We start from the raw sequence: 10,003 nt of genomic DNA, 5'->3' as shown, positions 1-10,003 counted from the left end.
GACTGCTTTTCGAACTCGTTATGGCCATTTTGAATTCTTGGTCATGTCCTTCGGTCTAACCAACGCACCCGCCGTTTTCATGGATCTAATGAATCGGGTGTGTAGGCCTTTCTTGGATAAATTCGTGATCGTATTTATCGATGATGTTCTGGTGTATTCTAAGACCAAGGCCGAGCATGAGCAACATCTCCGATTGGTATTGCAAAAGCTTAGAGCCGAGCAACTCTATGCTAAGCTTTCCAAGTGTGAATTTTGGTCTGATGAAGTACAGTTTCTTGGTCATGTTGTAAACAAGATGGGTATTCATGTCGACCCATCCAAGATTGAAGCAATCAAGAACTGGATTACGCCATCCTCTCCTTCTGAGATCCGTTCCTTTCTGGGCTTAGCTGGTTATTACCGGCGTTTCATTTCAAACTTCTCAAAGATCGCTTTGCCTTTAACAGCTCTAACGCACAAAGGTAAACCGTATATTTGGGGCTCGAAGCAAGAAGAAGCCTTTCTGACGCTCAAGCGTTTGTTGTGTGAAGCTCCTGTTCTTGCGCTACCTGAGGGTAATGATGATTTTGTCGTGTATTGCGATGCATCCAACCAAGGTCTCGGTTGTGTTCTTATGCAACGAGGCAAGGTTATCGCTTACGCATCAAGGCAACTCAAGGTTCATGAAAAGAATTATACAACTCACGATCTCGAACTTGGTGCAGTTGTTTTTGCCTTGAAGATCTGGAGACACTACCTTTATGGCACTAAGTGTATCCTTTACACTGACCATAAAAGCCTTCAGCATATCTTTGATCAAAAGGAACTTAACATGAGACAACGCCGATGGAACGAACTCATCAGCGATTTCGATTGTGAGATCCGGTATCATCCTGGTAAGGCTAATGTGGTAGCCGATGCGCTCAGCCGAAAACCCTGCCAACTTAACTGTATCTTGCCGCGCACCCAGCTTCACTTCGCGCCGATTCAAAGCAACCTTGAATCGCGTATTCGTGACGCGCAGCGCGCATCCATCAGTAATGGTAACCTTCGCGCCGAGTTAGCGTGTGGCGCGGAAGCACTCTTTGTCCCTAATCTGAGTGGAATTCTCTGTTATCTTAATCGCATCTGGATTCCCTTTGATGAGAATCTTCGCGCTGATATCCTGTGTGAAGCGCACAAATCTCGATATTCTATTCATCCTGGCGCTGATAAGATGTACAAGGATTTGCGCATTACTTATTGGTGGCCTGGTATGAAAAAGGATATTGCTGTGTTCGTAGCTAAGTGCCTGACTTGTTCTAAAGTTAAAGCTGAACACCAACGCCCATCTGGTTTGCTCGAACAACCAGAAATTCCTACGTGGAAATGGGAATGTGTAGCGATGGACTTTATTACCAAGTTACCTTTGACAGCAAGCAAACATGATAGCATTTGGGTAATAGTGGATCGATTGACTAAATCTGCTCACTTTCTGCCCATTCGTGAAAACTACCGTGTTGAGCATCTCGCGCAGCTTTATGTCAAGGAAATCGTCTGCCGCCATGGTACTCCTTTGAGCATCATATCCGATCGCGATGGCCGTTTTATATCTCGCTTTTGGAAATCTCTCCAATCTGCGCTAGGAACTCGCTTGGACATGAGTACGGCATATCATCCTCAGACTGACGGTCAGTCTGAGCGAACTATTCAAACTCTTGAGGATATGCTCCGATCTTGTGTTCTTGATTTTGGAGGTAATTGGGATTCACACCTGCCTTTGATCGAGTTTTCTTATAATAACAGCTATCATTCCAGTATTGGTATGGCCCCATTTGAAGCACTTTACGGTCGTAAATGCCGCTCCCCGATTTGTTGGAGCGAAGTGGGTGAAACTCAAATCACAGGACCCGAACTTGTTCAAGAGACAACCGATAAAATCGCCAAGATCCGTGATCATTTGCTGACTGCCAGAAGCCGACAGAAGAGTTACGCAGATCGTAGGCGAAAGCCTCTCGAATTTCAAGTTGGTGATCTTGTTCTCCTCAAAGTGTCGCCTTGGAAAGGTGTTGTCCGCTTTGGGAAGAAGGGTAAGCTTGCTCCTCGTTATGTTGGTCCATTCAAGATTCTCGCGCGTGTGGGAAAAGTTGCCTACAGACTTGACCTGCCGCTCGCGCTCAGTAATGTGCATCCAACGTTCCATGTTTCCAATCTCAAGAAGTGTTTAGCTGACGAGAACCTTCACATTCCACTTGATGAAGTTCAAGTTGATGAATCCATGCATTTCATTGAGAAGCCTGTTGAGATTATGGATCGCGAGGTTAAGCAAACCAAGCGCAGTCGTATCCCTATCGTGAAAGTTCGCTGGGAGTCCAAGCGCGGAGCCGAGTTTACATGGGAAAGGGAAGATCAAATGAAGATCAAGTACCCGCACCTGTTCTCTGCGCAACCTACTTCGAGATAAATTTCGGGACGAAATTTCTTAAAGTAGGGGAGACTGTGACATCTGCCCCGATCCGACCCGACCCAGGTACCCGTTTCTCTGACCCGATCTCTCTTTTATTATTTAATATTTATACTTATATTTTACTTTTAATAATAATATATATTTTCCTTCCCGCCTCTTTCTCTCTCTTTCTTTCCGCCGTCCCGTCCCTCTTCCTTCTCTCTTTCCGCCTTCTTTTCCCTCTTGTCGCCGTCCCGCCCTCACGCCTTGTTTCCCTCCTCTTTGCTTGTCCTTTGGTTCTTCCCGCCTAAGGATGTCTGCAGCTCCACGCGCCAGACTCCTTACATGGAAGCCTGCGTGAAGACATCTTGTTCCTGCGATGCGTGAAGAGAACTCTTCTCGCAGCGCGCTAAGAATGCATGTTCTTCCCGCAATGCGCTAAGAATGTATGTTCTTCCCGCGATGCGCTTAGAATTCTAGTTCTTCACGCGGCACGCTAAGGATTTGTGATTCTTCCCGCAGTGCGCTAAGGATTGTTGTGCCAGCCTTCGCGCTCGCGCACTCAGCCTTCCCGCGCTTAACCCTTGTATCTTCTGTTTATTCCAGCCTGTATGCTTTTGTGTTGTCTTATCTTCTGTGCTGTTGACCTAACCTATCTAATGTCTGAATAGTTACTTTCGGCGCAGCATGCGTACCAACCCCCATTGGTTGGTAGAAAAAGTGACTGACATTATCTTTTGAGATCTGCTTTTGCCATGCTTGACCAGTACCTTTATCTGACCCGCCATGCCTGTTACTGTTCCCTGTCAGCTTTATCTTGCCCCCTGCAGCTGCCATATCTTTTGATATCTTTTGCTTTTGGAATCTTTTGCTTTTTGAGATCTTTTCCCCTTTTCTAGGGATTATGTCTCCTAGGGTTTTTCTATAAATAATAATAATACTTCATAACACATCACACACAAAACACTTAATCTCTCCTGTTCTCTTGCTCCTTGCTCTCTCTGCCGTCTTCCTCTCTGCCTCCGTCTTCCTCCTTGTTCTTCCTGCTTTTCCGGTAATATATATTATAATTTACTTATTAATTATGCTAACTTATAATCAAGACTTAAAACAAATCATTAAAACAATAATCTTATTTATAGGTTAACTTGTGCTTGTTTAAAGTTGGTTCTTGCTTTATCTATCACCGCATCGTTTATCATGTGAGTAATCTCGTACCTAATCCCTTTTTGCTTTTAAATGTTTTGGGATGTTCATGTGTTTGTACAAAACTTGAGTCTTAAAACTGTTTATGAACTTTAGTCGCGCAGTATCCCATGTGTTGAGGACGTTTACTTGGCTGTTTATTTGTATGTGTGTATCATTAACCGCTTTGTTCGGCCTATTCCGCAGTTCCGTTGGTACCATTAGTTGAACACGGGAGACCTATCGTTTACGGTTTTCTTTGTTTACACTTGCACAGATGTTTTCTCGTTTTTATGCTCAATTGGGAGCATGGATTGAACTATGATCTATGAACTATCTTAGGCTTGATCACAATCTGATTACACCCTTGTTAAACTCTAGACATACACGTGTTGCGCGCAGATTTACTATGATTATCTATGATTATCTATTAAACTTGATTTCTCACCAACACGCAAGTGTTTGACGTTTATTTTAACACATGTTCAGGTTTGCAGTAGCTGTTTTGGAGCTTGTGGACACGTAGGACGTTTTTACTTTTGGACCTAGAATTAAAATGTATCAAGACAAGTTCATGTTGTTTGAATGTTATAATTTATAATATATTGATTTATGTTTGATTTATGTTCTTTATTTTCCCCGCTGCGCGTGCGCGATAAAATGTGTATTAATAAATATTGACACCAATAGTGTCGCGAGTAATGAAGCAATATGTGGCGCCCCGATGTATAATCCGCCTTTGGTCGGGGTGTTACAACTTTATCCCAAGCAACCCAATTACTTTTTAATGTTTCTTCTGAACCAACCCCAAAAAAACGTCCTTCTTAGCCTCTCCAACTTGTCCACAACACCATATATTTGATGCTTTAAACAAGGAGAAGTAATAGGTCGAAATATAAATGGAAGAAGAGTCGGAAGAGCGTATAAACAAGGAAGAATCAAATATGGTAGCTTGGAAACCTTTGAGAGTGAGGTAAAATTTTAATTCTTCGTATCAAGCTCGCGATGCTTAGCGAAGACAATAAATATCTTTATTTAGTTTGCATATATATGGAAATGATGGGTATACAAAACCAAGTGGGTGAGCCATGTAAACATTTTCAGTTAGAGTGCCTTGTAAAAAAGCGTTATTGATAGCAAGTTGACAAAGATTCCAATTTGGGATACGACTAAGGAAAGAACGAGACATGGTGGCGGGTTTGACAATCGGGCTAAAGGTTTCAACTTATGGGGATGGTGGGTGTTTTGGTTGGGCTAGTTGTGGGTGTAGATGTTTCAGTTGGTCTTGTAATTGAATTCAAATGCACAAGTTCAAATTTATCAAAATTAACCGTGATAATATTTTGAGTTTTTGAATTTTGAGAAGTGGTATATGTGGTAATAATTGGTATGGTGATGGGAACTAGGAAGCCATTTATAGCATTTGGTGGTGAGACTTGAGTACTTATAAGTTTTTGAGAAAATTACTATTTACGTCCATGTGGTTTTAGGGAGGAGGCACAATGAGTCCCCAAAATAAATTTGAATTGGTTGAGTTCCTGTGGTTTCAAAAATGAACTATTTAAGTCCCTGCTGTTACTTAACTATGTTAGCTTCAAGGGTAGATTTGACATTTCACTTCTATGTATATACATTGTCACTCTGAGTCCTTGAACTTTCATACTTGGTCACTTAAAGTCCTTTTCACCTTTTAACAAAAATAAATAAACTTGACTAATTTTTTTTAACAAAAATAAACAAACGAACCACCTTTTCAACAAAAATTAACGAACCGAACTACTTTTTAATACAAATAAACGAACCAAACTAACTTTTTAAGCAAACTAAACAAACAGAATCATTTTTTTTAACCGAATCATTAGTAAAAAAATTGTTCATTTATTTTCGCTAAAAAGGTACTTCGATTGTTTATTTTTGTTTAAAAGTATCCTGGTTCGTTTATTTTTATTCAAATGTAGTTCGGTTCGTATTTCTGTTAAAAAATAGTTCGGTTCGTATTTCTGTTAAAAAGGGTTGGTTGTCTATTTTTGTTAAAAAAAAATAGTTTAGTTCATTTTTTAAAGTTTTTTTTTTATATTTTTGTTAAAAAAAAGTTTGATTCATTTATTTTTGGTTGATTATGTTTGGTTAGTTGATTATTGCTTGATTGATTATAGTTTGGAGGTTAACTATGTAATTTGGAGGTAATTTTTAAAGAGGGGCTAAAACTGAGGAATTACTTAACCACAAGGACTCATATGGATCATAAAAAAAGGGTAAACTAGTAATTTCAGATCTGGCAGGGACTCAAATGGTTCATTTTTAAAATCACAGGGACTCAACCAGTTCAAATTTTCTTTTGAGGACTCATTGTGCATCCGCCTTAAAACCACAGGGACGCAAACAATCATTTTCTCTAAGTTTTTTATATAGAACTTGATTTTCAATAAAATTGACATGTCGAGAAGTGTAAATTTTATTAGAAGTAGGATCAAGTGTATAATATGCACTTTGAGAAGAAAAATATCTTAAAAAAGTGCATGGTTTGGATTTTGGATGTAATTTGTGAGGGGAGTATGGCCGTAACCAAGGAAAATAAAGACAGCCAAAACTTCTTCATTTTTCATAATTTGGTTGTTTGTTGAAGAGTTTGTGATATGGTGAGGTGTTTGGGAGACTGGGTGTAGGCAACCGATTAATGAGATAAGCGGCTATAGTCAAGGCAAAAGGCCAATAGGTGGTGGGCATTTTTACACGTGTAAGTAGGGATAAGCCGGTTTCAACGAGATGCCGATGTCTACGTTCATCATATCCATTATGTTCAAGTGTACGTGGTGGTGAATTTTGGTGAGAGATACCTCGAGATTGAAGGTGAGAGGAGAGTTTAATGTATTCACTGTCATTGTCGGAAAATTTTTTTTTAATAGTTTTGCAATAATTTTCAACAAGGTTCTGAAAACGAATGAATGGTGATAAAAAGTCGGATTTATTTTTGATTGGATATAACCATATGTAGTAAAATGGTCTACAAAATTAATATAATATTTATAACCATCGACTAAAGTAAGTGGTGAAGACCAAACGTCTGAATATATTAATTGTAAATGGGCATTAGAAGATAAAGTAGTTTTATGAAAGGGTAATTTGTGACTCTTGTTGATATGACATTGGTTTTAAAAAGCATGCTTGAGGTGTGCCGAGGCCAGATGTGACCTAAGGTGAGGGCCTTTCGCTTTAGGCTAGTCAATGCAAGCAAAGTTTAGAAGGCGAGCCCGATGCAAGATTTTGATTCAAAAAGTGACCTAAAGCGAAGTTGAGGCACACGCCTTTTGTACGCATGTTGTTTTTATGTATCAAAATGTTGTATAATATGCTTTTTAGGTTGAATATGTACGCAATTTATATATTAAATCATATATAATGCTTAAATATAGCTGGGTCAGGGTGTCAAATACCCTTGATATATATATATATATATATATATGTTCGCCTCGCGTATTAAAAACTCTTGCTTTTCACTGGCGCTTCACGCTTTTGTTTTAAACCCCGTCTCTTTTCTTCGCCTCTCGGCTTTTTAAACCAAGAATGTGACAAGAGTTACAATTATTATTGGAATATGAAATACAATTGACAAAAGAAGATAAAGATTTTAGAATCTTAGTGTTTGGGTGCCCCAACCTAAGATATCATAATTTTGAATTACTCTTTTGAATTGTGAATGTAGATGGAGGATGAGGAGATGTAGAGATAAGTTCATAGATCCCTTGACTAGCTTTTCCTTTAAGAAGTAGGAGATTAGAACTTGGATCTTTGATAAGAAATGTACATTGAAAAAATTGAATTTAAATATAATTATCATAACATAGACGAGATATGGATATAATATTTCAAGACATGGGAACGCAAAGGACATGTTTGAGTATGAGAGTAGTAGTTTGTGTGCATATAAAAAGAGAATCAATATGAGTAATTTTAAGAGACAAAACGTCACCAATTGCAATATCCCCGGTTTCATCGTATGGTGCATAGTTGGCCAACATGTTTATGTCATTTGTAACATGATGTGTAGCTCCACTATCCATTAACCATTTTTTTGTGGGACTAGATTGCATGGTCATCATGTTGGCTTGTGATGTGTGTGTGCATGCATCTTGTAAAATATAAGAGGTTGGATGATTTGCTTTTGCACATGATCGTGTTTTAAATTTATAAAAGTGATTTCTACAAAGACTAAACACACACAAAATAGGCAAGTGTACCTATCTTATATGTAGAATAGTGTTGGTAAGAACCAAGTATCGATCCGTGGACACAAATGTTTCTAATGATAAATCGTTGTTTTACTTTAATCGGAGGTTTTAATCATTTTGGGGTTAATTTTCGAACTTTTTATAAAATATAAATACTTATATATAATATGTAGGTGACCAAAACGAGAGATTCTAAACGAGTAGTTCAATTACGTGAAGGTTACCATCTAAGATCAAGAATCCACTCCATTTTAGCATTGATAATTAATATTCAAACATGTGGTAAACTTGACGTAGCAATATATGATAGATAGCTCCTTAAGCCTTAAGTAAGAATATTTGGCACTAAAGAGGTAACATGCGCATTTTAAAGTCCATCCTTTCCTAATGTCATGCTACCTCAAGAAAGTCAATTTAAGTTGGCAAGTAGTTTCGTAAAGTAGAAAGATTAGGTTTGACTCCGATTTCTCAAATACCAATTCTAACAACTTCGGGTGGTTGTAGTTAACTCACACAACCTCCCCTTGGTTGATTTAAGTATGTTATACTTACACATTCCATTAACATATGATTTCTGTAACTAGCATGATATCCTGAGCAAAGCCATTTTCGGATTACTAAGCCTTAGAGAAATAAATCATAACTTATATCTCATCATCTCTAAATACAATATAAGGATCCATGTTTCGATAATGTATCAAAGTATTTCTATCTTTCAAGAACATGAATCGATCATGAACGATTGCCAATATAATTGACAATCACCAACTTTGAATTAGTATTTTAAGATGGTGAAACATTTCTCATCAAAAGATAATTGTAAGATAACCATGTACTTTACTAGACTACACCACATGTTTTAAATAATCATCAAGTAAAACAAAGCTTCTTCATATATTTTAGATGGTAAATGGTGTTTAGCTCATAATGAGCATGGTGATTAACATTAGGATGGATGTTGATAACAAACACATGATTAAACTAGAACAATCTAACCAAATGTAGATGAATCTTCCTTCTTAATGATGATGATGATGGTTGATGATGATGGTTGATGGTGATGACCTCCAAGCCTTCAAACTCTTCACTAGATCTTCAATATGAGTGTTAGTCTGTGTTTTTATAAGAGAAAACCGGATAGAACTGTTTTCAAGGCACACCCTTCAAATGGCACAAGAGCCTCTATTTATAGGGTGTCTGGAGATAGAAGCACGGCCCCTTGCTTTATTAAGCGCGACCTCGTGTCTACGTGTCCCAGTTGCATGTTGTCAGTTCGTACATGATGACTTACCACGACCCTGTGCTTCCTAAGGCATGGCCCCTTGTATTTTTATGACATATGCCAATTTCATTTTGTCGTCTCTGAAAGGTGACCACTTCCCCGTGGTTGAGAGGCACGGCCCCGTGCTTTTGTTCCCAGTTTTTGTCTTTTATTGTAGATTTTTGTCTTTTCTGGTGTTCTGAAGCATGGGGGCGTGTTTCTTGAGGCAGGGGGTGTGTTTCTTTGTTTTTCTTGTGTTTTCTTCTGTTATTCTTCGTCTTTTCACTTGTTTCTTCGTTTGGGGCTTGGTTTCACCTGAAATTACATTTTATTATGATAAGTAGCATTTTATGCTATGTTATTTGATAGAAATTGCAGTTTTTAGAGATTATTTGATGTCGAAAAGAGGTATAATTTTTTGTACATCAAACATCCCCACACTTGAACATTGCTTGTCCTCAAGCAATCTTTTTTATAAATATTCTCTAAAAACAGCATACTTGGATTATAGCCATCCCTTGAGCGAGCTCCGAGAAAATGGAAACAAAATAACCAAACTTAATTAGTGATAAATAAAAAGAAAAATTTGTTTTTATGAGCTTCCGTTTATGCAAAACGTCACGTTCTCACAATGTTCACTCAAACTCGATTTTATATCTGATCATACCTGTGATGTATGTATGTGAACACTCTTAGTCAGAATGCAACCTGTGATAAATAAGCTTGTAACAAGTTCAAACCTCCACCTTTGTGAAGGGTTTCATAAATCAGAAGGTAATACGGGTTGGTTTTGTGTGAGTTGGAATTTTGGTATTTTGTGGTGGATAAGGGCTCTTGTTTGAGGATGGTAAATATAACTTTTCTGGTAATCATGGATTATGAGATGTCTTCGATGGTTAGCTTTTTATCCCGATATATATATAT

This window comes from Bidens hawaiensis, unplaced genomic scaffold (assembly GCF_021521415.1).
Source record: "Bidens hawaiensis isolate Kalapana, Puna unplaced genomic scaffold, B.hawaiensis_p1.1 tig00000097_1, whole genome shotgun sequence".
NCBI lineage: Eukaryota > Viridiplantae > Streptophyta > Magnoliopsida > Asterales > Asteraceae > Bidens > Bidens hawaiensis.
The sequence above is the reverse complement of the archived record's forward strand: the minus strand, read 5'-3'. Positions refer to the sequence as shown.